The sequence below is a fragment of the Engystomops pustulosus genome, chromosome 1 (genome assembly GCF_040894005.1).
Source record: "Engystomops pustulosus chromosome 1, aEngPut4.maternal, whole genome shotgun sequence".
In the NCBI taxonomy this organism is placed as follows: domain Eukaryota; kingdom Metazoa; phylum Chordata; class Amphibia; order Anura; family Leptodactylidae; genus Engystomops; species Engystomops pustulosus.
The window spans coordinates 151,661,871-151,687,682 of NC_092411.1; positions in this window are offsets into that span (position 1 = coordinate 151,661,871).

The following is a 25,812-nucleotide window of genomic DNA, read 5'->3' on the forward strand; positions in this document are numbered from 1 at the left end:
TTTTATAGGGGTTAAAACTAAATGGAGGGTTTTTACCCAACTGTTAATTGTTGTCATGGTGAGATTGTATGACTGTCTTTCGTTGATACCCCCCCCCCCCCCAACCCGCCTCAACCGATTAGGCGTAATGCTGATGCCATCCTTGGCAAATGTTTAAATACAAGGAAACACTGTCCTGATACACAAATGGAAAATTTAAGCTGTTAATATCTTTTGGAACAAAACTTGTCTTTCGGTTGTATTGTTGTTGAAAAACTTTATTGTGAAATATGTACATGTCAGCTTATCTGTTACATTTCTTTGAAAAATGATAATAAAAATACAATTATAAAAAAAAAAACTAAATGGAGGTGCGGTCTACAAATTGTAATATTTTTTGACAATACACTCATTTTGGGTGGAAAATTAAAAAAGGATCACAAAGTTTGATACCCAATTTCTCCCAAGTACACCGATACCTTATATGTGGTGGTAACCTGCTGTATGGGCACACAGGTGAGCATAGAATGGAAGGAGGCGCCATTCAGATCAGATTTGCTATGTCACATTGTACAGGCTATAATTTTTTTTCTTTTTTTTAATGTGGACCTATAGGGGCTTATTTTTTTGCCACACTTTTTCCCCACTTTTCTGCCACATAATTTTGGGGCATCTATAGCTAATTGGTGAGATTTTATTAACTCTTTGTTGTTGGAGGAAATGAAAATCATCAATTTTTGGGAAGATTTTTTTTTTTTTTAGTTGGTCCGTTTACCATACCATGAAAATATTATATTATTTTTATTCTATGGGTCGCCACGATCATGAAAATACCTCATTTATATAGATTGTTTTATTTTCACTGAATAAAAAGTAGTTTGGCGAAAATATTGTTAATTATAGCATCACCATCTTTCATATGCATAACTTTTTTATTTTTCACTGACAAATCTGGTTAACGGCTTATTTTCTTTGCGAGAAGCGTTGTTCTTTTTAGTGGTTAAAATTTTACAGCCTACAGAAGGGGCCATTGAGGAAACTAAAATCCTGGCAGCTGCCATAAAACAAGTAACGGCCACATGTGGGGGGGTTTTGTTAATCGTAGAGCAAATTGTATGGTGGGTTTTCTCTTTTTATCTTTGTGAAATGTGGAAATTTTATGGCTAAATAAACGTATAACCGAGAAAATTTGACCATTCTAAATTTCACCTCCAATTTGATGTAATTACTATGAAGATCTCAAGGGGTTAACAATCTTCCTAAAAGCTGTTTCTGATAGTTTGAGGGTCGCAGATCTGAAAATGGGTTGATTATATAGGGGGTTTTGATGTTCAATATGTAAAATTTCATTCAAAACAGTACGGAAAATCATATTTGATTTGTAAGCCGCCCAACATCAAAATAAATTGTCTAAACATCTCAAAAATTATGAAAATATGGGAAATGTTATTCAGCCACTTATGTAGGTGGTAAATCGATCTGCCTAAAAACGGAAAGATTTTGAATTTCTAAAATGGCATTTTTCAAAAAATTCATAATTTTTTTTTTGCAAATAAACGCAAAACTCATCAGCCGTCATTTACCACTAACACGAAGTACAACATGTGGAGAAAAAACTTTCTCAGAATCGCTTTGATAAGTAACAGTGTCCAAAGTTATAACCGTATAAAGTGACGCAAGTCACAATCCAAAAATTGGGGCTGAGCCTTAAAGATGTGCAACCACTTCCTATTCAGGAGCACGCACAGTCGCGCGCATGGTGCGCGGACCACGTTGCGGTGAGTCTACTTGGTAAATAAAGATTGATAAAGCGTTTAAACGCTTTACATCTATTTAAAAACATAACGAAAATAAGCGCCGGCACCAGCTCTCCCTGAGCTGGTGCACAGCATTTGCAGCTTAGAAGCACCATCGGAAGTGGTAGGTTTCCTTTAACCGGTTCGCGACCGCCCGCCGTGTATTCACGGCGGCGGTCGCATCGCGCTGCATGGAGAGGGCTCACGGGCTGAGCCCTCTCCATAGCCGGTAAGTCTTTGCTGCATATTGCAGCAAAGGCTTACCGGTAACATCCGCGATCGGTGCTAGCACCGATCGCGGGTGTTTTTACAGCGTGGGCTGCCGGCAAAGCTGCCGGCAGCCTCAATCAGATAGCGGCGCATGGGCGCCGCCATCTTACCTGGGATCGCCGCTCCCCGTGACGTCATCGGGGGGCGGCGATCCGTCTCCATGGTAGCCTCGGGTCTTCCAAAGACCCGAGGCTATTTCGTTTTAACCCCTTCATTACAATGTGCTGATAGCACATTGTAATGAATGAGGAAGAAAATCCCCATATACTGCCATACTGTAGTATGGCAGTATATGATAGGATCGATTAGACAACCTAGGGTTAAAGTACCCTAGGGAGTCTGAAAAATAGTATAAATAAAAATAAAAAAAAGTTTAAAAAAAAAAAATTATAATAAAAAAACCTAAAATTTCAAATCACCCCCCTTTCCCTAGAACTGACATAAATATAAATAAACAGTAAAAATCATAAACACATCAGGTATCGACGCGTCCGAAAATGCCCGATCTATCAAAATATGATAACGGTTTTTCAATGCGTTTAACCCCGTAACGGAAAATAGCGCCCAAATTTGAAAATGGCCCTTTTTTGGCATTTTGAAAAATCTAAAAAAATCTATAAAAAGTGATCAAAAGGTCGTACAGTCCTAAAAATGATATCATTGAAAATATTATCAAATTTCGCAAAAAATGACACCACCCACAGCTCCGTACACTAAAGTATAAAAAAGTTATTAGCGCCAGAAGTTGGAAAAATCAAAAAAATTATTTTTGTACAGGAGGTTTTAATTTTTGTAAATGTATGAAAACATTATAAAACCTATACAAATTTGGTATCCCCTTAATCGTACCGACCCAAAGAATAAAGTAGACATGTCATTTGGGGTGCTCAGTGAAAGACGTAAAATCCAAGCCCACAAGAAAATGGCGCAAATGCGTTTTTTCACCATTTTCATTGCATTTGGAATTTTTTTCCCGCTTCCGAGTATATGGCATGGAATATTTAATACCATCATTATGAAGTGCAATTTGTTACGCAGAAAACAAGCCGTCACACAGCTCTTTACGTGTAAAAATAAAAAAGTTATAGATTTTTGAAGGTGGGGAGTGAAAAATGGACATGAAAAAACAGGAAAGGGCCCGGTCCTTAACCGGTTAAGCTATAAACTGGCTACGTCCTTAAAGAGTTAAACTTTTGTGTTTTTCACTTTTTTTACTTCTACAAACTTGAACTTGAACTGCTCTACAATACTAATTCTTTGTAGAGCAGTGTAACCTGTCTGATCATGCAGACGCATGCGCAGACAGTTTACAGTCAGACCCGGAAGTCTGACTACACAGAACATCGGGCAGCCCCGGGGCACTTGGCAGACCTCATGGCTGCCTGGAAGAGGATCTGATCCCCAGAGGAGGAATACCCTTGCACGCCACGGTCAGTGGCATGTCCGATTGTGAATGTTAGCATGCAGTGTAAGCTGTGATATACAGCTGACAGTTGGTGCCAGAAGCGGGATGCTATAGCACATCGCTGTGCAGGCGTTGTGTTTTTTTCTAACAAAATTGACACGTTGTAAGAAAGAGTGTAACTGCAGAAAAACACAGGAAAACCTTTTTATCCAAGGTGCTTGACCTAGTGACTTGAGATCCTTAGAATCAATCAAAGTGTAGTGGAGACTCGTGAACTGTGAAAAAGTTGGTGAAGGCAGCAATCATTTCGGACGTTTCCCTTTCTTGTAGGAACAACAAAAGCCTTGCTTTGCTATAGCAGACAGCATTGTTAATTTGTCAGCATGCATGATCTAGCGTGCTAACTCAGACTTTCTAGCAATTGGCCTTGCATCTCAATGACTTGTTCTTCTGTCTTCTTTATGCCACTGCTGACAGTTACTGTTCACGGTATCAAGTGAAGTGTCTGGAATCAATGCCAGGAAATCTTGCTGCCAAAATACCTTTGAAATAAAACAATGAAGTGAATCTTGTCTCCAAAAGTTGTGCATAATTATATCAGAATGTATATAACATCTTGGAAAATGTTGAGCCACAATTCGGAGAACTGTGAGGTTTTTAGCTTGAACAAGAATAGCATAGGATTAAACTAACTCTACCATCAAAATAAAGCATGATAAACCAGGGACACTAACTCATAGATCCAGGCACCGTGACTGTGATAGTCTTCTTATATTTCCACAACTTTCTGTTTATTACACATTTTAATTTATTTGTACCTCAATAAAAGACCTATTATACATGACAAAGAGTAGTATGCATTATATATCTGATAATTGTGTGGATAAAAATCTAATACACTGCTTGTGTGTGCACAAGTGACCACTCCAATGGATACAAGTGTATCATGTATATAACAGCATATGTAATATGATAAACAATAAAAATAACATGCTAAAAATAACATGCTTAAAATGACCTGGCCGGAATACTCAATATATTAGCAGATAGAGTAGTCACTGAAGAGCCTGGGCACCAGCTCATGAAACATCTCTATGATGTGCCACTCTTAATGGTAAAAAGTCATGTATCAAACTTTTGCTATTAGTTTATGATTGCATCCATTGGATTGGTCACTTTTGTGCACTGACACAGTATATTATATTTTTATTGACACAATTATATATAGGATTGTCCATTGATTGGGTATCATAGAGTTACATTAGTTTTTACTCAGATATATAGTGACTACTAGCCTTTGTCATGTATAATAGGTCTTTTATTGAGGTACAAATAAATGTAAATTTTATTGCTGCAACAGAATGTGGTAGTGCATATATCCCTATATTGTTACATTTCTTCTTTTCTTTTTAACCGTTCGACACATGGTGAGATTATAGCACACTTCCTTCATAGGGGTTGCTCAACAAGTTTTAGTGCAGTCTGGTTGTATCTATGCAATATCACTAGTGGCGTTGTGAAGAGAAACGAGCAATACTGTGGTCACTGTTAGACTGTAACTTCAGTCTCTTGAGATATAAGAAGAATCTCCGTGAACAGTAAAGATCAAAAGAACATAGGATTATGAGGCAAATGAAGGGTTCGGAAGAAAAAAATCGAGGTTTCCATCTCACCTCCAGACCCGTTGTAAATTGGAAACGGCACGGCACCAGCCTTGTTTGCAAAGGCAAATGCAACATGAGAAAAACTGTCCAACAGTCCAGCCAGATTCCAAAGCAACTTCAATCTTTATTTAATGAGATTCTCACATCCACAGTGCATTTCCATAATTCCATGGAATTGCTCTGTGGATGTGAGAATCTCATTAAATAAAGTTTAAGTTGCTTTGGAATCTGGCTGGAATGTTGGATGTTTTTTCAAATGGAGGGATTCCCTGGAGTCCCCAGGTTGGAAATTAACATTTTAAAATCATGACAATAAGCTCTTAGGTAATGACGTTGCAAGTGGACCAAACATTGTGAAAAAAAGTCTATTTTGTTTTGGAGGGAGGCCGAGAGGTACTCCATAGCCCTCATGTCTTTGATACAGGTAATAGGCGCCTTTGTGCATTAATGTGTGCTTGCCCAGGCTAATAGGGGAGAGACTAAAATATATAACACATGGTTAAGCAGGAGCTGAACATTCAGCATGAAAACGCTCCATTGTCTTCCAATAAGGAAGAATATCAGGGCACTCACGGAAAATATGGAATAGAGAAGCCCCCTGCACTCCACACCTCCAGCATACATCGGGGATGGAGGGGTTCAGCTTGTGTAAAAGTAGTACCAGGTTATCATAATTTTGTATTGGTTCTCTTTATACACAGTGCAAATGGATCCCTTAGGGGCCTTGTCCCAAAGTATCCGCCAAAAGAGGTCCGTAATTTCCCTACCTATTCATCCCTCCCATCTAGCTATACACAGGTGTTTTGTTGATTGGGAATATTCTTTGTGTGGGAGTAGGCTTTATATATCTGAAAGAAGTCATGGAGAGAAATGCGCTCAAAGGCCATGAGGTCTGAGACAGATGTAGTGCCAAGAACCTTTTCACAAAATCTGAAAATTTATGCATGTGTGGTGCAAGCAGGGGCAAATTAATCATAAGCTGACATAAAGTTGTCAAGGGTGAACAACCATTTCAAAGTAGGATGAGTTGCATCTTTAATTCAAAAAGCATTCACTAAACACAAAATGTTAACAAACGGGGCCAAGGAGATACATGGTAAGTGCGGAGTGAATAGGAAAGTAGTCAACGGCAAGGGGGTAGTAGTTATATTCAGAAAACCTAAATCCCCCTCCGGTGTCATTTTGAGCTTCATATAAAATTAAGAAATATAGATTGCATTGGTTGGTAGACTGAAACCGGAATACAGCTGGGAAGGTCTCAAAAGTGTATAGAAATCTAGGTAGCACTGACATTTTTATAGCAGCTATCCTACCTGAAGAGTTGTTTATGCTCATCCTGTAATAGAGGGGGGGAGTTGTCTTTCTATAGAGTTTTGTAAGACAACTTAAAAGATGCTGCTTTCAGTCATATTTTGATACTTCGCTACTTGGCACTGTAGGAAGAGAGAATGAGTACACAGGGCCGAATTATCTTTTGGAGGACCTCCTGCTGGCCATGATTTTCTCTGTGTACAGAGGGACACTAAAAAGAAGCTAAAATGATGAAAATTTTCCTTCTTTCGACTGTGTTGCTGTCCTCAGGAGGCCAATATGATTGTTGAAGTTGTTGTTGTTGAACAGAGAGCAATAAGTTACTGCTTTAATTTTTGGTTGGCACCTCAAGATAAATAAGGGTTTTTTGGGTTGCAGTTTAGGCACTTGGCCCCTAAAAGGTCCGCCATCACTGTCCTAGGTACTTCATGGAGGAAGGGCGCCAGCTGTACGGCAAGGAATGTTGTAGGGAGGCAAGAAGTTGTGGGGATAAATTAAGGGACATCGATTCCGTTTTTATTGGGTTAATTTTATATCCTGAAAGGTATATATTCGTCCAGGTTTAAATGAAGATTTGGGCCGGTTTTGCGCGGCTTTGACGGGTATTTAACAGGGGTTTGCGGTGGGATTGTGTCACAAGCAAACGAATTTTGGAGCAACTTCACTGGCTTTCATGTGACACAAATCGGGGGGGCTTGCCGTCGGGCGATCCAACGGATTCGGACTGAGCACAGGATTTAACTTTCAGATTGTGTCGCAAGACCAAGCACTTACATGCACCACAAAGAAGAAGGTGAACTCCTGCGGACTTGAGTGGGGAAGTGACACAATCAGGATATCGGGCGCACGATCTTAGTGAATCGCGGCACAGTGCATTTTCGACAGACAATGCACTTTCTGGAAACTCGCTGGACCGGGTAAGTAAATGTACCATTAGGTACTTATGTAGGAGATGGAGATATACGCACCATTTTCAGATGTGCTTCCTACTCTTGGCATTTCTCACAAGGCATAACTGCCATATTGTGGGAGTTCAGCTGACCCAATGTCAGAGGTGAGTGTTTGCTGCATAATGCTCTGACCTCTAAGTAGATACGAACGCAATAATCTCAGACAGATCAGAACTGTTAAAGGACACCAGTCATCAGGTCTCTGTCACTAGTCCTGTCACTACTAGCTTTTGGAGCAGCTCACAATGATCCCATCACAGTATTAATCTAGTCAATTAATCACTGTAAAATCATATTTTCTTAATTATGTAAATGAGGCTGGTCACATGTTCAGAGGCAGTGATGTCACTCCTGTTACCCCTCCCCTCTCCCCCCCCTGCTCATGTCTGTGTCTAATGTATAGTAAAGCATTGCTAGTGTCTATGCTGTATCTGCTGACATGCTGCATCCTCCTAATACACAAAGACACAGACATCAGCTACACATGAATCTGACATGTTCTGCTATAATATGGCTGCCTGGAGCTGTTGTATCTCTCCTATCCACACACAGACTGCAGGGGGCGCCAGCAAGCACATGGAGCAGCCATTACATCATTATACAGCCTCACAGCATTATACAGGCTGTCAGTCATGCACTGGGGGTGTGGCTGTGCCTCCCACTCATGAATAAGCCGGACAGCTTGAATATGCTAATGACTCATTGGACATTTCACAGGTCATTTGCATACAGCTTTAGGACCTCATTGCTTAAGTTTACAGGCATTTAGAGCAACAATGAAGGGATAGAGGCAATGCTCTCTAATGGCAGTTTATGAAAATATATTTAGTTTAGGGGGTTATTTTGCCTGACTGGTTCTCTTTAAGACCAGATCTGATCTGCCGGAGTTTTCAGCCATAGTCTCATCCATATTACTGGTGGGGACTATAGTAAATACGGCAGGCCAGGGTGTTCATGCCTTGCCTGCCCCACTCCATGGAATACCAAATTAGTGGCAGACAGGGGGCACAAAAGCCTAAATATATGAAAACCGGCGCAAACTACCTTAGTGCAGTTGGCCTCACTAATGTGCAGTTTTCAGCAGATAATCCAATAGTGTTGCACACTCGAAATTAATCATGTCAGTTTTCACGGTGTGCTCACAGTTGCCCATTTTTTGGTGCACTTTGCTTCATGATGTTGCAATAGAATTGTGTCAAATTGCAGTAATTAATGTGGTGCAAACTAGGAACACACACCAACATACCCCTTTAGGTGCTCAGTAAAGTGTTGGACAAAATGCAGCCACAACAGAATAGTGGTGCAAACACATAATGAATACATGTGCAAGGTCCAAAGACACTTTTTTTTTCATGCAAGCATTAGGGGAGATTTATCAGTAGTGTCTGAGAACAGAACTGATTTACAAACCCATGCTCTCAAGGTCCACTCTTAACTGCTGAAAGTTTGCCCACTGGTTAGTTGCCCTCTACTATGCCCTATATCAGCGGTGGCGAACCTATGGCACGGGTGCCAAAGGTGGCACTCAGAGCCCTTTCTTTGGGCACCCGGGCCATCGCTCCAGAACACCAGACAGGACTCAAAGAATCTTCCTGCAGTTCCAAGCAACTTAGAAAATGCTGCTTTCAGTCATATTTTGATACTTACTTCGCTACTTGGGACTGTAGGAAGAGGGAGAATGAATAGATAGGGCCGAATTATCTTTGAAGGGCCTTCTGCTGGCCCCTACAGGTCTAAAGAGGGGCACTGGAAAGAATCTAAAATTATGCAAATTTTCCATATTTCTACTGTGTTGCTGTCCTCAGGAGGCCAATATGATTGTTGAAGAACAGAGAGCAGTAAGTTACTGCTTTAATTTTTGGTTGGCACCTCGCGATAAATAAGAGGGGTTTTGGGTGTCTTTTCGGGCACTCAGCCGCTAAAAGGTTCGCCATCACTGCCCTATATTATGCCCTCTACTATGCCCTATATTATGAACACTTTAATGATACGTAGCTGTACGACACATATCAGTTAAGACTGTATGGAGTAGAATCGGTGGCTGAGCCCGCTCTATGCACAGTTGACACCCATGGTCGATGGCACTGAAGTGACGATGGTGCATGGGCGCTGCCATCTTGCATACAGTTTGTGCCCCCTGTGATGTCAACAGAGAGCATAGTTCAGTTTATGTAATAGCCAGGACCCTAACAGAGGGATCCATGGCTGTCATAGCAGGATTTGTAAAGGAGCCTGTCGTTAACAAGTTCTTTTACTGATCCAGTAATTTTACAATTTACTGCAATACAGTAGTATTGCAATGTACAATCACCGGCCACTTTATTAGGTACACCATGCTAGTAACGGGTTGGACCCCCTTTTGCCTTCAGAACTGCCTCAATTCTTCGTGGTATAGATTCAACAAGGTGCTAAAAAGCATTCCTCAGAGATTTTGGTCCATATTGACATGATGGCATCACACAGTTGCCGCAGATTTGTCGGCTGAACATCCATGATGCGAATCTCCCGTTCCACCACATCCCAAAGATGCTCTATTGCAGTGATGGCTAACCTATGGCACGGGTGCCAGAGGTGGCACTTGAAGCCCATTCTGCGGGCACTCAGGCCATCACCAGAGATGACTCCAGGTATCTTCCTGCAGTCCCAGACAGCCCAGGACTTGCTGTGCACAGAGGTAATTTAAAGTGACAGCTCTACCTGGGACTATTTTCTGCTTTATTTGTGTCCTCAGGGGCTGGTATCAATGAAAACTGTGACAGAGAAGGGAGTATAAATCACAAATTACATTTCTGTGTTGGCACTTTGCGATAAATAATTGGGTCTTTGTTGAAGTTTGGGCACTCGGTCTCTAAAAGGTTTGCCATCACTGCTCTATTGGATTGAGATCTGGTGACTGTGGAGGCCATTTGAGTACAGTGAACTCATTGTCATGTTCAAGAAACCAGTCTGAGATGATTCCAGCTTTATGACATGGCGCATTATCCTGCTGAAAGTAGCCATCAGATGTTGGGTACATTGTGGTCATAAAGGGATGGACATGGTCAGCAACAATACTCAGGTAGGCTGTGGCGTTGCAACGATGCTCAATTGGTACCAAGGGGCCCAAAGAGTGCCAAGAAAATATTCCCCACACCATGGCACCACCACCACCAGCCTGAACCGTTGATACAAGGCAGGATGGATCCATGCTTTCATGTTGTTGACGCCAAATTCTGACCCTACCATCCGAATGTCGCAGCACAAATCGAGACTCATCAGACCAGGCAACGTTTTTCCAATCTTCTACTGTCCAATTTCGATGAGCTTGTGCAAATTGTAGCCTCAGTTTCCTGTTCTTAGCTGAAAGGAGTGGCACCCGGTGTGGTCTTCTGCTGCTGTAGCCCATCTGCCTCAAAGTTCGACGTACTGTGCGTTCAGAGATGCTCTTCTGCCTACCTTGGTTGTAACGGGTGGCGATTTGAGTCACCGTTGCCTTTCTATCAGCTTGAACCAGTCTGCCCATTCTCCTCTGACCTCTGGCATCAACAAGGCATTTCTGCCCACAGAACTGCCGCTCACTGGATGTTTTTTCTTTTTCGGACCATTCTCTGTAAACCCTAGAGATGGTTGTGCGTGAAAATCCCAGTAGATCAGCAGTTTCTGAAATACTCAGACCAGCCCTTCTGGCACCAACAACCATGCCACGTTCAAAGGCGCTCAAATCACCTTTCTTCCCCATACTGATGCTCAGTTTGAACTGCAGGAGATAGTCTTGACCATGTCTACATGCCTAAATGCACTGAGTTGCCGCCATGTGATTGGCTGATTAGAAATTAAGTGTTAACGAGCAGTTGGACAGGTGTACCTAATAAAGTGGCCGGTGAGTGTATGTGGTCCCTTAGTGTTCAAGTTTCCTATAAATTCCTATAAAAAAAAGTAAACAAACTTACACATGTTAGGTACCACCACATCCCAAAATGCCTGCTCTATTAAAATATAAACCTATTCCCAGGGCTGAACCCTATAACACAAATTAGCACCCTCAAGACAGAGAAAGCAGATGCTAGGGGATAACAATCATTATTGAGTAAACAAAAAGGACTATTAAAAACATTTAAAAACCCAAAGGAAGGAATTCATGCGGGTGCAAAACGCAAACTCCCATTGAAAGATCATAAATATCATGAATATAATAAAGACCCAACTCTGTAAATAAATCTTGAAATAAAGCAGTAGTGGCAATACAGTATTACAGCAAATCACATGGGGACTGAAAAAATGGTTACACGGACAGTGCCCTCTATATTCATTCAATAGCACATAGTATTCACTCAGTCCCTAATAATATTAATATAAAAAAAATTGTGTAGAAAAACAGATTGGTTACATTACCGCGGAAGTGGTCCAAAACAAGGGAGTGAGAATGCCCCACGCGTATCGCCCATTAGATGGGCTTCATCTATCCCCTGATGAAGCCCATCTAATGGGCGATTCCCTAGGTGACCCCTCAACCTGTCCTTTTGGTATCCAGGTAGTCAGTTGGTTAAGATAAGGTCTAGAAGTGCCCCTCCTTGTTGGGTCCTGTACTATATATGAAACGTAATTGTTATTTGTCATTGCCAAAAAGCAGGTTTTTGCCACCCTGTCTATATCTGTGTTGTTGAAGTTCTCTGTGAAATGTTCTTTGCTGTGTTCCGAGGCTGCATCTTTTTGACTTTCTACAGTTTTGAGGTCGTTATACTCCTGTATATTTCTTAAATGGAAAAGTAAAAAATAATTGTCACATTGGTGCTCATTTACTAATGGTCACACTGCCACTTTTGTCTGCCCGTGCACCTTTTTCCGGGCTAAAACAGCTTGCACAGGTATGAAAGAAGTGTGTGCACTGGGATTGTGGTGCATGCGACCCTTTTTGTGACTCTGCTGTGCTGGCTTCCATGTGACACTAATTAGGGGGCGTGATGTGGGATGGTCCGACTGATTCGGACTGAGCGCGGTATTTAACTTTTAAATTGTGTCGCAAACCCTATCTTTAAGATGCACCACAAAAAAGATGGTGGACTCTGTCAAGCCTGAGTGGGGAAGCGATACAATCATGATTTCAGGCACACGATCTTGGTGAATAGCCGCACGCAGTATTATAGATGGACAATGCACTTTCAGTGAACTCCACTAACCGGGTAAGTAAATGTGCCCCATTTACTGTTTTCATTCTTGTTATGTTCTTTTTGATATAGTAGAAACTTCATTCGATACCCATTACAAATGTATAGTGATATATTTTGTCCACCAGGGGTCCTTGTGTTTAATGAATAAAATATCACCTCCTACAATGGCACTTGAAAGATGCATAATAATAATTCCTTTATTTATATAGCGCACACAGATTACCCAGCGCTTGACAGAGCTTGGGGCTCACAATTTAATCAATCATAATTGCCAGTTTTTTAATTTTACCTAATACCATGTATGAGTTCTTACTGGGCAACTGCATCTGATAATGATGTGTGATAAATTTCTATAAAGAAATCAAATACAATACAATGCAATTAATTGAAATAAAGAATTTTAAGAATTAGGAATTAAACTGTGGATTATATGAGTGAACCACCTGAAATGATGCCATTGCTTTCTTTTTTCCATTACATTAACTACTTGGCATAAAGGTTTTGTAATATTTGAATGTTTTACTAATGTTTGTGATTTTTACTTACGCTTCCCTCTTACTGACTTCACGTCCAGGATCCCCTTTACCTCAAGGAAATTGGTGGAATCAGCCTCAAAAGCAGGAGGAGGTAATTGCTGGGAGAAACGGTTCAGGATGACAGGCTTTAAAAGAGAGACGTGAAAGGAGTTCGGGAAGCACATGGTGGATGGAAGACAAAGCTTATAAGCCACAAGGTTAATATGCTTCAGAACCTCAGATGGACACAAGAAAAGAGGACCAAGTTTGTAGCTGGGAATCTTCAGACAGACATATCTAAAAGACAGAAATACATTATCACCCGGAGAGAAGACTGGAGTAGACCTGTGTCTCTTGACGACCTGGGTTCAGGCGGACACACAAAGTAGAAAATGATGCATCTGGACTTGAGGTATTGAACCAATTCTTTCACTGCAGGAACATCAGAATGCAGGGAGAGGTGGGCGTGGATGTCGTCCATAGACTGCCAATAGAAAGGAACGCCGCCCGCAGATTCAGAGTCCAGAGAATTATATGGGAATTCTGCCCAAGGTAAGAGGGTAGACCAATCGTCCTGACGAACGGAGACAAAGTGCCGTAAATAGCACACTAGAGTCTGGTTGACCCTCTCCTCTTCCCCGTTAGTCTGCGGATTATATGCAGAGGAGAAGTCCAGCTTAACTTGCAGTTAGCTGCACAAGGAACGCCAGAACCTGGAAACAAACTGGACCCCTCGGTCCGAGACGATGTGTTGAGGAAGTCCATGAATCCTGAAGATGTGGAAGAACAACTGGCTGGCAAGACGAGGAGCTGACAGCAAGGAACAAAGTGGGACATCTTAAAGAAGCAGTCTGTGACCACCCAGATGACGGTATTACTGGAAGATCCGCAATAAAGTCCATGGCCACCTGAGTCCACGGACTGCTTAGTAACGCCAGTGGCAGGAGCAGATCTCCTATGCCTTGAGACGTGGTGACTTATTTTGGGCAGAGGAAGAGCAGGAATTCACAAAGTCTCCTTCATCTTCGACCAGACCTGGTCACCAGTAGAAACAAGAGATGAGAGCGACACACTGCTGCACCCCAGGGTGCCCAGCCACACAATCAATGTCCCAAGGTTAATATCCTCTTTCGAAGAGCAGACCAGGCATAGGTCTTGCCAGGAGGAATCTGCAGTAGATCCACAGGAGTGGCAAGAACAAGCCGTTCAGGGGGAACGATATGTCAAAAAGCTGCTTCTTCCCCAATTACGTCGGAGGCACGAAAGAGGGAAACGGCCTTGACATTCTTCTCTGCTGAACAGAAACGGATCAGGAAGTTAAAATGAGAGAAGAAGAGGGACCAACAACCCTGTCGTGGATTGAGGAGCTAAGCGTTCTGGAGATACAGGAGATTTTTGTAATCTCTATAGATACAGACCAGATGATTTGCTCCTTCCAGAAAATAATGGCACTTTTCCAAAGTAAGCTTTGTGGCCAGAAGTTCCCGATCACCTATGGAGTATGGAGAAAGTTTTAGAGAAGAATGCGACATGTGAAAGTTCAACTTGTGAGCCCTTTCTGGGTGAGAACAGCTCCAGCACCAACCTAGGAGGTGTCAAACTCCAGCAGGATCGGTTTCTCAGTATCAGGCTAGGTGAGAACGGGAGCAGAGGCAAAGGCAGACTTCAGCTTGGATAAATCTTGTTCAGCCAATGGAGACGAGAGTTTAGGAACAGCGTTTATCTTTGTCAGTGCCACAATGGGAAACACGAGGGAGGAATAATGCACTATGAACTGCAGGTAGTAGTTAGCGAAGCCCAGAAATCTCTGGATAGCACGAAGTCCTACTAGGAGAGGCCAGTAATGCAGACAAATTTGTGGGATGCATCTGTAGTCCCTTGTCAGAGATGATATACCCAAGCAAAGGAAGTCTTTTTTAGTGGAACTGGCACTACTCGAGTTGGGCATATAGGCAATTGGCCCTTAAGAATCTGAGAACTTGTCGTACATGGGCCTGATGGGACTCAAGATCCATAGAGAACACCAGGATATGATCCACGTAGACCACGACACAGGCATAAAGCAAGTCTCTGAAAATGTCATTGACGAACTCATGAAATATGGCTGGGGTTTTACAGAGTCCAAACAGCATGAGCAGGCACACAAAGTGCCCATCACGAGTATTGGAGGCGGTCTTCTATTCATTGCCTTTGCAAATGCGGATGAGGTTATATGCCCCACGTAGGTCTAGTTTGGTAAAGACATTGGCTCTACATAGGTGGTCAAAATGTTTCAAGCACATGACAAAGGCACACCTGAGTTTTCTGTTAACAGAGGTTAGGAATGGATACTATAAAATCACATTGTTTCCTTTAGGCTATTAAGGCCTCAATTAAATTGACACCGCTAGGTTCTACATCAGACTTGGGAGCTGTTCAAGTGTTGTCAGGATGGCACTGCTAGCTTCTGTATACAAACAGTGACCTGGGAGTGACCACAGCTGAACGGCAGTGTAGAAAGTGATGAGCATTTCTATAATTTTTAAAGCCCGTCAGCCATATATTAAAAAAATATATATACCTGGAAGACCCCTTTAATATGCTGTTTAGTAATGGGCTTAGCAGTTACCTTTAAACATACAGCTTTATTCAGTGTGTAGTATGTGGTACAGGTTGAATCCACCACTCCAGATACCCTAGTAAACAGTACGCTGTTTTATGGTCCGGGTGCACCAGGGACACTAGAAAAGACTGCCCGAACCACAAACTAGGACAGGAATTGTACATGTTCTGAGTTTTGCATCCTACAGACCTGGGTCCAGTGATTTAAATGAATTTAATTTGTCTGTCTGCAAACTGTTGAATATCACTAACCAGTGCTAACCCAGCCATCCTACATAATGTTACGGGTTGCATAACATTAACCATGATATTTTAAGATTCTTTCTTACGCTGTGTTTGTATCTTTTCTCATCTGTAAAGTGATGCTACTTCAGAAAAGGGATAATTATTGTATCCAGAATGTGGCAGAATTGCTTAGTGATTCAGCCTCCAATAGCCACACCTCAGAGTGATCTCAACTGCTGGGCTAGAGGAGAAGAGGAGATGTCCATTTTCACCTTTTCTCAAATCCTGCATACGTGACTGGGGGGATCTACAAGCATTGGAAGCCTCTGTCTGCAGCATCAGCTTCAGTGAAAGTTGAAGTTGAAATCTCTATATACCCCATCAATGGAACCCCGACTACCCATTCACACAAACACACTGCACAGCCACTGCCTCCCTTTTGACCTCCAGAGCATGGTCTCACCTTCCACCCTTTAAGTGCCTGTCCTTGCCACCCTCAAAAGGCTTTGCCACCCACAGATCCCTTAGCAGTATGGTAGCCAACCACTTTTTAATAAATATTTGGCATCCAACAAGTTATGGAACGGTTCAAGTGCAACATCCCCCTCCAGGGCCTAGTCTTTTTCGTGGCAGGAGGAGTGGCTGGTTAGCGTGGCTAACTTTGGTAAAGTATTCAACTAACAGTCCTTGATCGTAGATGGGGCAATGGCCACAACAGCAGCAAATTTCAGCTGTCTAGAAATGGCTGGTTGGATCTGGGTCCACAGGAGCTTTCTCAACCTCAGCCTCAGGCAGGAGGAAATTGTTGGCTGCTTCAGCAGCAGGTTGGACAGACTCGTGGTGTTCTCTCACAGGCCTAGGGTTGTCAGGGCAGCATGCCACAGACACCTCTGCTTCAGGACCTCTCCCAGATTGACTTCTGCACTGCTCCTCTGCAAAGAACCAGACCGACCTTTCGAACATAAGGGTTTTGATGAACTCCCCTTGTGAACTGGCAGCTCGTTATCCAACCAGCTTTTACCTTTTATTAAAGTATTATAACAAATTCAATTGGTCAAAACAATTATGTATCTTAACCCCTTACCAACGCTCGTCGGGTGTGGGTACATTGAGAAGACTCACGGGCGTATTGCAGCAAAGACTTGCCGGTGACACCAGTGATCGGTGCTTACAACAACCTTCAAAAAGATGGCGGCGTATGGGCGTCATCAGGGAGCGGCGATCAGTCTTCCAAAGACCTGAGGCTTGTTTTAACCCATTCATTACAATGTGCGATTTGCACATTATAATGAATGAAGTGGAAAATCCCCATATACTGCCATACAATAGTATGGCAGTATATGGTAGGAACGATCAGACCATCTAGGGTTAATGTACACTAGAAGGTCTAAAAAGTAGTAAAAAAAAGTTTTAAAAATAATAAAAAGTAAAAAACCTAAAAGTTCAAATCACCCCCTTTCCCTAGAACTGATATAAGACGTAATAAACAGTAAAAAACGAAATGGGGCACATGTATTGTTGCATCTGCGCCAAAACAATGCTGGGATTTTAATGTTTTTTTGGCGCAGAACTGTTGTGGATCATTTATAATGAGTTTGCGCCAGAAAGAACAGATGTTTCCGACTATCCCGACTTATCCGGCTTTTTGTCGCAAGTGGGTGTGGCCTAATGTTTCCACGTTATCCTCCACGTTTATGTGTATTTTGTGGGCATTTTTAGGAGCAATTTTTGGCGCACAATAGACCAGGAAAAAAATGGTCAGATACCAAAATTAAGGCGCAGCCCATGTAAGATTTTGGTGCACATCCCATTGTTGTCAGCATTTTTTTTTTTTCCAACTTACTTTTTTATTATTATTTTTTTTTTCCAGAAAAAATAATAATACAAACAGTCATGTACAAGCAGTAGATTACAGTATTACCGGGGTGGTATAGGCATATACCGCTCATTAATACATAAACGAGTGGTCAGGTCACGCAGGACCTTTTACTGATAGTATATGATTCGAACAAGAAGGACAGATTAAATGGCTAAATTATTAACCAGAGAGTAAGGAGCAGAGTCCACTGTCCAAAGGAAAGAGGAATGGAGTCCTTTATTCGATCCCAATCTCACCTGCTGCAATACCTTATGTAAAAACAATATAGAGAGACTAAATAAAAAGGGACCAAAGGTCCAACATATTAACATATTAAATGCAGAAACAGAACAAAACTTATATTCATGGATCTTTTTCCTAAATGGAAAGTCTAATAGTTAAGATACAGGTAGGTTGTCTCCAATAATATCCCAGGGGGACCAAATTTTAAGGAACTGGTCCGTATTTTCATGCAGCGAGGCAGTCATATATTCTAGTGTTCGTATGTGCCTAATACGAGAGTAGAGATCTAACAGAGATGGTGGTGTGGGACATCTCCAGTGCAGTGAGATCAGGGTCTTTGCAGCACATAATATATGGAGGAGCAATTTAATCTGTAGTTTCCCCATCTCAGGGGGTGGAAGCCCCAGTAAAAACACAGCCGGGTCACTAGCCAGACTTATCTCCAGCACCTTTTCTATTACTGTTCGAACCCTCTCCCAATATGGTTGGATAGCTGTACATTCCCAGAAGACGTGGAATAAGGTGGCCCCTGAGGCATTACATCTCCAGCAGACATCTGGGATGTTAGGGTCCATTTTGTGCAATAGCGCTGGGGTATGGTACCAGTGCATTAAAATTTTGTATTGATTCTCCTTGTATATAGTGAATAGAGAGCCTTTTGGGGCCTTCTCCCATATCTTTTTCCATTCTAATGCTGAAAGTGTTCTACCTAACCAATCCTCCCACTTGGTCATGTATGTGTGGTTACCAGAGTCCGGGTAAATCTGGGCCATTAGCAAGATGTATAAATCTGAGATAAGCCCTTTAGAGGCTGAACCCCTAAGACAGATACGTTCAAACTCTGTGAGATCTGGTATTGTGGGAGAGCCTAGTATAGATACACAGTATTGGTAAATCTGCGGGTACGTGTTTACAGCTGGGGCGAACTGGTCTGACGCACTACTAAGATCTGATAGCTTAAGGAGGTTCTTGGTAGTCGGGTGTGTTAGATCTTTAATCTGGAAAATTTTCATCGGTTTCCAAAAACTCACAAAGTCACTTGTCAGGCTTTGGGGTAGTCCCGGTGTATATAGGAACGGAGTAAGAGGTGACTTCAAAGTGGCTAAAGAATATCGCATGCGACACCTCCGCCATATGTCTCTGATAAACGCCATTGGGCCTAAAAGGGAGTATGTGGGGACTTCTGATGGTGGCCCCCAAATCAGGACTGTGGGATGAACAGGAGCTAGCCAGAGCTTCTCGATTTCTGTCCATTTATTGAAGGCCGCCAATGAAGTCCAGGAAACTATGTGTCTTAAATGAGTTGCATAATAGTAAACCGATATATCGGGTAGCCCCAGGCCCCCCCGTGACATAGGTGCCATTAGGACGGTTCTTGAAATCCTATGCCTTTTGGAATTTCATATAAAGTCCAAAAACATCGACTGAATGCACCTCAGAGTACTAACTGGAACCCTCACTGAAAGTGTTTCGAAGAGATATAAGAATCTGGGGAGAATTGACATCTTCACTGCTGCTATTTTGCCTAGCATAGAAAGGTTTATAGTACGCCAGCTTTGTAATTGCCTTCTCACATCCTGAATTAAGGGGGGAAAGTTTTCTTTGTACAAGGAGGAATAAGATGGGGTTAGTTTAATCCCTAGGTATTTTATGGAAGTCAAGTTCCAGGTATAATGAAAATTGTCTTTCAGAGATTGCAATACTTTAGGGGATAAATTCACTGGCAGCGCTTCCGATTTGGTCTGATTAATTTTATATCCAGAAATGTTGCTATATTCTTCAATTGTCGCGTTTAAATTCGGGAGCGATATGAGGGGGTCGGTGAGGGTAAGAAGCACGTCATCAGCGAATAAAGCTATTTTGAACTGTTTATCCCTCACCACAATGCCCTTAATATCGGGATTATTTCTAATAGATGCTGCTAGGGGCTCTATACTTAGGACGTATAGTAAGGGGGACAGTGGACAGCCCTGACGAGTGCCGTTGTTGATCATTAGGGATTTCGAATGGGCATGTGGCAATGTAATTTGTGCTGTGGGAAGGGAATATAGGTTAGACAAGGCGTTTAGAAATGGTCCGCGAAAACCAAAGTGAGATAATGTCCGGAACATGTAGTGCCAGTTCAAACGGTCGAATGCTTTTTCAGCATCTAAACTCAACACCAGGGCTTCTGATTTGGTTTTCTGCACCAGATCTATCAGATCAATGGTGCGGCGAGTGTTATCGCCTGCTTGTCTGCACCGGACAAATCCCACCTGATCCTTATGTATCAAGTGCGGGAGCCAATCGCTTAATCTGTTAGCCAGGATTTTAGTAAAAATCTTAAGGTCCGCATTCAACAAACTAATGGGTCTATAGCTGGAACAGTCTGAGGGATCTTTTCCCTGTTTAGGGATGACCGTAATATGTGAAACCAACATTGTTTGGGGGATTGCCTCGCCTTTAAGAAATCTGTTAAACAGATCCATCATATGAGGTAGAAGAAGTGGCAAAAAAGTCTTATAGTAGAGATATGTAAATCCATCTGGGCCTGGGGCCTTATTCCCTGGTAAATCCCTTACCACCTCTTCTATCTCCTCCGACGTTATCACCCCATTTAATTGGGTTAGGGCTTCTGCAGTTAAACGGGGAAGAGAACATTGAGAGAGATATTGGTCCAACTTTATCCGTCTTTCAGGGGAGGAGGAAGGGAGTGTGGATGGCAATGAGTAAAGGTTAGAGTAATAAGAGTGAAAGAGCTCAGCAATCTTGGTGGGGTGGTAGTGTAGGGTGCCATTCTTGTCCTTGATGTGATGCGGTGTCTGGTTAACCGTCTTATTTGAGAAAATAGCGTTAAAATCCCCTCCTAATAGAAGTATTTCACTCTGTACCGAACACAGTTTGGAAAGGATTGTAGTGAGAAAGGGCATCTGGCGGTTATTGGGGGCATAAATATTACATAGGGTGACATTGATATCGTATATAGTACCCCTAAGAATAATGAAGCGCCCTTGGGAATCAATCACACTATCTAGAATTTGGAAGGGACAGTGGCTAGATATTAGTATGGCTACTCCCGCTTTCTTTTTCGTGGGTGCATGAGCCATATAGGCAGTTGGAAACCAGTGTTTAGCAAATTGGAAGGATCCTGCTGCTGTGAGGTGTGTCTCCTGGAGAAAGACTATATCAGCTTTGGCATGTTTTAGTTCTTTAAGTGCAAGACGCCTCTTTGCATCCGAATTAAGGCCTTTTACGTTCAAAGAGAGAACCTTAACTATTGTCAAAGTGGAAAGGTCTGTGGGCTTTGTAAATGAAAAGTAGAGCAGATGGAAACTCGGCTATAGGGTCTCCCGGGGGAACCAAGCCGAATACAGTTTCCACTCTACGCCATGTGGCGGTGGAGAACAACCTATAGTGGGATCCATGAATATACCTTAGAGTCAAACTACAACTTTCAAATGAAAACAACATAAGAACCAAAAATGTGTATAGCGAGGGAGGCCTATTGCCGATCTCGCTGTAAATCCTCCTCAAAACAGTTGCAATCCACAGGGGGATTGTCGGCTCCTCAGCAGAGGGGCGAAGACTGTCAGGAGGATTCATTTCGGGGGAATAGTCATAACCAGTTGTCAACATACTACAGATTAACATGACATTAAACACCGAGTTTCACCCGGGCCTTGTAATACGGGCTCATAGGGGCCATCTAGGCAGAGAGGAAGCTGAGAAAAATAGGGAGGTAAGCATTGGCTGGAAGACATATAACAACAGTAACAGAGTAGTGCATAGCATATATATCAGCAAACAAGAAATGTCACTGTTAATACTTATCGCCCCATTGGAGATCTGCGACTCTGATCCGGGGCTCTTTGCTTCTTCTTAGGCGGACGAACCGGCTGCCAGGTTGGGGGCAACGATACCGCCGTTTGTTGCTGAGGCCAATCAGGGAGATCAGGCTGGTTGAGCTGGAAGACCTCACAGAATGCCTGGAGGTCTTCAGGGAAGCGGAGGGTGGCAGAGTATCCGTCTTTTCTAGCCGTCAAGCTGAAAGGGAACCCCCAACGATACGGTATCCCTTTGTCTCGTAGCACATCTAGTAGAGGTTTAATGGCTCGGCGTTGTTGAAGCGTAATCCAGGAGAGGTCCTGGTATAGTTGGAGCCGAGAACCAAGAAAGGAAACTGATTTAAGTTGTCGAGAGCGCTTCATAATTTCCTCCTTAATTTCAAAATCTGTAATATGGCAAATAACGTCCCTAGGGGGACCGCTAGCTTTCGGACGGAGCGCCCTGTGAGCTCTGTCCATTTTTAATGGTGTCTCCGGAGGTCTATCCAGGATCATATTGAACAAACGTTGTAGGTAGCCTTGCACATCCTCTTCTCCTTGTTGTTCTGGAATGCCCCGTACTCTAATATTGTGTCGACGCCCCCTATTATCAAGATCTTTTATATGTCTTTTCAAGTCTCTGATAGTGGAAGCTTGCTCAGTCACTTGATGTTGTAGAGCCGAGACCACCGCACGGGCAGCGTTATGGTCATCTTCCAGCATATCCACTCTCTGCGCCACCTGTTGTACATCTTTATGAACTGCTGCAATCTCTTGTCTGCAGGTTTCTTTGACTTCATCAATCAGCTCTCTAAAGTCCTTTTTAGTGGGCATTTGTTGGATATAAAGCCAAAGCGGGTCCTGGAGAGGGGGGGACGACTGAGATAAGGAAGGTAGATGTAAAGGCGATAATACTTGAGGCGTAGATGGTGGACTACTGCTCTGGTGTGTGGCAAGAGGTAGTCGTGGCGAATGTGGTAGCAAATCCGCAGGGGGACCCCATAGTGAGTTAGTATTGTGCATCTCCACAGCGATTGCAGCTCCAGAGGAGTTTTTCTCAATCTCTCCCTGTGGCAGGGAAGGTGAGGGTGGCATGGAGGGCTGGTGTGCTGGTGAGGCCCAATCTGTTATTGGTGTATTCACCCCCATGTCCCCATCTGTGAAAACAGGGCCTGGTGTTGGAGGTGTGAGAGAGGGGGCAGGGGACCTCTGATGGCGGGGGATTCTCCCCTGGATCATATCCTGCTGGAGCACATGTTTGGTTCCTGAGGTCAGCTCAGGGGAATGTACCTCTGACCCTACAGGGCCTCTGGTGGCTATATCTGACCCCTCTACCTGTAGAGGGGTTGTGGGAGGTCTGGGTGGGTGCCCACCTGCCGTTCCGGAGGTTAACAGGACCTCACTGTAGGGAGTGCGTGGCAGGCGCTGCTGCTGGGGAGAGGGGGATGGTGCCTGCTCACCGCACTGAGTTACGGGCGCCATCTTGGATCGCGCTGCCGGGATCTCCGCCGCTCTTTTTTTAAAGAAATCCGCCGCAGAATGCGGCGGTGCCGGTCTTTCCTGGCTCCTTGAGAGGCGGGTCGCCTGTCCCCGCCGTCCTCCCATAGGTGGGTAAGTGCTGGCCCGCTAATTTTAAGCTAATTTGGCCCGGGTAGCGGAGCGCTCAGTGAGGCACGTCTGCCCCTGTTAACATCCGGCCACGCCCCCGTTGTCGGCATTTTATGGCGCCCGACTGATCAGTTCTGTCTACCCATTAATTACTAACAGCCTTGCCCCACTTAAATACAACGTGCTACCACATAATGGAAAATAACACCCAAATATCCGAAAAGCGACTTTTACACAATTTTACATCAAATAAAAAAATTTTATAAAAAGTGACCAAAATGTTGCACAGATCTCAAAATTTGTTTAAGCATCGAACATGAAATAAAACAAAATGGAGGTTCTATACGGAATCTTTCAAATTTTGACAAAATGTTTATTAAATAGAACCCGTCATGCAAAATAACCCCCCTAAACTAAATATATTTTCATAAACTGCCATTAGAGAGCATTGCCTCTATCCCTTCATTGTCCCTCTACATGCCTGTAAACCTAAGCAATGAGGTCCTAAAGCTGTATGCAAATGACCTGTGAAATGTCCAATGAAGCATTAGCATATTCAAGCTGTCCACTCTATTTATGAGTGGGAGGCACAGCCACACCCCCAGTGCATGACTGACAGCCTGTATAATGGAGTAAGGCTGTATAATGATGTGCTTCCTGGTGCTGGTGGCCACACCCCCTGCAGCCTGTGTGTGCATGTGTGTGTGTTTAGGAGAGATACAGCAGCTCCAGGCAGCCATGTTATAGGAGAACATGTGCAACACCCTCGCTGATGCACTACATAGTCCTTATAGGACACAGGGGACATTGCAGTGGTAGATCCTGCCTGGCAAGGCAGGAGTTAAGTGTTTTGTATGATGTAAGATCTATCATCCAATCACCTGTATTACATTCTGTCCAATGTAAGCTGAGATGTAATTGGAGGAGCAGCCACCACCTGACAAGGGGAGTAACAAAACCCCTGGCCAGGAATGTTCTAGAGTTCAGTTCCAGTCAGACCTGAGGGTCTGCAGGACACTAGAAGAGACTAGTTTTAGCCTAGCTCAGATCAGAAGAAGCAGACTGGGTTATCCCAGTCCAGACTATCCAGCCAGCATACCATACCAGAGCAGGAAGAGCCTAGCCCCTGCCTCTGAAGAGTGGAGCTAATAGCTAAGAGTTAGAGAGAGAGGAAAGGGGTATCATCCTACCTTCAAGGGTGATACCTGAAGCACTCCAGGACAAGCTGAAGCTTCCTATTAGGACACAGCTACCTCCCAGCCTGCCCTCTGCATCCAGGCTGGCGATCTACCTCCTGTGCCTTCCTCCAACTGCATCTCAGCAATCCACTACTCTGTTAAAGGCACGTTGCTGCGGTTCCTGTCGGTTCCAATAAAGAACTGTAAGTTGTTTTTGTTCAACCTCTGCCTCTGTCTGGTCCCTGCTACTACGGCTGTCACCATCACGGCACCCTGTCCACCACACAGAGACTCATACTCTAGACACCAAAGGGTTGCCCCAGGGAGATCCGCTATAGCAGCCTCTCCCTCATCATTTCTTGCCAACACCACCCTACTGGAGACCTGCCAGACTGTAGGACAGCCCTCCGGTTCCCCATACCAAGCACCGTGACACTAGCGTGCCTAGGCCGCAACCGCCAACCACTCAGGTACTGCGGGCCTCGGCTGACTCCAGGCCCCGAGAAAAGGCTAGGCCCCGGGTGGGGGATGTTGCAAGTGGCGTCACGAACAGGATTGATACTTCTGTGCCTTATTCCGGCATTAAAGACTATCCTTTATTGAAAAGACTGTGCTGCCTAACCCTGCTGCCATTCGGGTTTAGGCCCCAAGTGATTGTGTGTTTCTGCATTGAACTGTATTACTGCTGCCACGTGCTGTCGAGCACCGCTCCAGCACTCAAGAGGTTAACCCCTGCAAAGAACTTTGTCAGCTCTGCTACATCCAGCGCTGCCGCGTCTGAAGCATTTTACCTCACGAAACTGTGGCGCAGCAAGTAATTCCAGCCCGCCAAAACCTTCACTCAAGGGAAATCCAGATGACACACCAAGCTCCACCCACGCGCGAAGGGCGCGAACCCCGCCTCCTGTGGCGCAGGAAAAATTAGAGCCCGCCACAGCTCTTGGCGGGAAGGACTTGGACTCCTCCCTCTGGCACGAAGCGGACTTCCTGCCCCGCCTCAACGAAACGCCAGTACTCGTGTGGATCTTGGACAGTGAGGTCAGCACCATGTGGGGTCCTCCGCCATTCCCCTCCGTGGAGCAACCGGAGTTCTTGGAGGTTCTGGAGACCATGGTTGTGGTCTCTGCTCAGCCGGTCCGGAGGCCTTTCGCTGGGCACCGGCTGCATCGAGGACTGACCCGAGCCTTCATCACCAGGAGGTATTTCCAGACGGTGACGGAGTACCAAGTACCACCCAGGCAGTTCCTAGTGCCTCTCCC